The sequence below is a fragment of the Mirounga leonina genome, unplaced genomic scaffold, assembly GCF_011800145.1.
Source record: "Mirounga leonina isolate KUSES-001 unplaced genomic scaffold, KU_Mleo_1.0 Mir_175, whole genome shotgun sequence".
Lineage (NCBI taxonomy): Eukaryota > Metazoa > Chordata > Mammalia > Carnivora > Phocidae > Mirounga > Mirounga leonina.
Genome location: NW_023270453.1, coordinates 4718824 through 4721591, shown reverse-complemented (window position 1 = coordinate 4721591; position 2768 = coordinate 4718824).

Genomic DNA, 2768 nt, shown 5'->3' with positions numbered 1-2768 from the left:
CCTCCAACTGGCTCCTTTGTAAAATCTTAAATCCAAACCTTGCACTCTCTGACTACACCGTCCCCTCATTCTGGCTCTCAGGCATTCCCACCACACCTGCCATTGTCTCAATGAGGTATCCAACACTTTGCCCCCAATTTCCCTTCTGCCTCCATCTCCTCCAGCTTCCCCTTACCTCCCCAGGATGCTTCTTCATGTCAACTAGTCTTTACCACTTTCCTCTAGCCATGGTCTTCACATCATGCTGTGGAGCGATTCCCCAACCTTGAACCAATGGAATTGTTTGTGTTCTCCACTCATTTGTGCTCTTCAGAAATAAAATCACCAAAAGCACAGATTGGTACCACAAGGCATGGATCTCTGGGCACTCACTGTCCCATTCTCCACAGTGGCTATTTCAAGACTTCACTGTTTTCTCAATTCTTCTACCCAATAGCACCCTCCTCATGCTCAGCAGGTGACCTTGTCTGCTACTTCAGAGGGGAAATTGAAGCCTTTTTAGTAATAATCTTCTCACCTTCCAACCTGGGAACCTGTGACCTTTAGTAAATGTTTTATCATGAAGGAAGACCTGACCCCCTCTCTCTGGACTCTGGGGGCCAACTCCCCTTCTTCTCAGCACAGTCTACAGATTTTCTTCCTGCTTTCCTGAATCTTCCATATCTTTCTATCTATAGCTCCTTTCTCTCAGAGGTAAAAAATACTAAGTTTGACCCATCAAAGCAAAACAAAAAATATAACTTCCATCTTTAGACTGCTTCTGGTCGCTCACCAGTAGGATACAAACTCCTTGAAAAGAAGTAGATCTTTCCTCAGCGTAATCCCTGCTCTTATTAGAAATATTTATTAATATGGGGCACCTGGGTGGCTCAGTTGGTTAAGCACCTGACTTTGGCTCAGGTCATGATCTAGGGGTCCTGGGATCGAGCCCCACGGCTCCTTGATTAGCAGGAAGTATAGTCTGTTTGTCTCCCTGCCCCTCCCCCTGCTCATTCTCTCTCTCTCTCTGTCTTTCAAATAAATAAATGAAATATTGTTTTTAAAAAGAAATACTTATTAATATTTGATAAAATGAATGAAGGAATGAATGAATGTACAAATTCAAATGCTTCGATTGATAGGTAAGGAAACCGAGGTCAGCTCATTGTCCAGACTTCTTATATAAAGCCAAACCAGGTTTTATGAGATATTTGTAAATGATAGGTATTTAGTGTTTCCAACACTTTAGTCAACTGGTATAAGAATAGATATTCAAATACAATATATAACATGATTTATACCTAGTCTGGGATGCTTTTGAGATACTCATTCTGGAGTTGCTAAAGAAGAACATCGTGTATGTGTAGAGTAAGCTGATTGGGGATTTACTAGAGTGAAGCAACTGCTCACAAGTAGTAGTTACTAAGGAAAGACTCTTGTCAACACAGCAGCCAGAACCTTTTAAAATCTATGTCAAATCATGACACTTTTCTGCTCAAAATCCTCTTATCACTTCCCACCTCACTCAGAATAAAAACCCAAGCCCTGACCATCACATCCAGGGTTCTCCAGGATCTGACCTTCCTTCTCCAGCCTGATCCCTCCATTCCTCCTGGCCACTGAACCTGCCAACCCTGCTCCCTCCAGAACCTCTGCCCTCCTTCCTTTGCCTGGAAAGCCCGTACCCTGGGGAGCCACCTAGTACACACTCCCTCACCCTCCTTTGCTCAAAAGTCACCTTCTCAGTGAACTTTAGGAAACTCTCTATCAGTCAACAGAACTTAAAGGATGAAGTTCTCTGCATAGAGAAAACCATTTGGGAAGACATCTCCCTGCTGTGTTATGGAAAGAGATGACACCTCCCAGAGGCTTAGGAAAATTTCAGACAGGCTTTGCCCTGGAATGGCTCATCTCCCTTTCTGCCTCTGAATGCCTCTGAATGCCTCCTTTCTCCCTTCCCAGAAGAAAGGAAGCCGGGGTGCCGATGCTTCCCTGGACTAGTCAAAGCCTCAGCACTCAGCCCCTGACACCCCGTTTCCAAAAGCGCCTTCCCATTTTGCTCTTTCCTGCCCCCACCCTCCCATCGAAACCTCCTTTTCCTCAGAGCAACTGAATTTGTGGGGTGTATTAAATCAGTGGGCACTACAGATAAAAAGTCTGCTATGTTTATTCTCTGCACAGGTTGTTTGCATCTTAAAAGCTGAGCGTATTAATTCCAACAAATAGTGAATTGGTAGATGATCCAGGGAGGCTATTTTTGACTAGGAAAAATCCTGTGGGGACCTGGGCCTCCTTTGGGGATACACTCTGACACTGTGACAATATAACACAGCAAGTGGATACCTTACTTTCTAGAGTTGATCAAACCCTGATATGTGAGGAATTGTTTTTAAGGTTTCCAAAAAACCTAAGTCATTGCTATACTGAGATTTTAACAGCAATATGCCCTAGCTAATATTATTCAATTTGGCATTTCACATATGTATATAGATTTTTCAAGTTGTCATTTTTTTTTTTTTTGTAAAGTCAATACTACAGCATTTGAGCAGGACCCTAGTCCTGCATTATTTTTGGCTGAAAGTGCTCATTAATTTCACAGGGTAGTACTTGGTGATCATGACCTTGAGGATGTGTTCTGTTTTTAAAGGAAATGTTTGACCATGGAACAGGACAACTTATCACAGGCACTTAATTTAACATGGAAACCAGCTGTTCCTTTCTCTGGAAGTCTTAGTAACTGTTAAGGAAGGTAAAGTGGGAGAATTGGAACCCGAAACTTGGTTCATGGG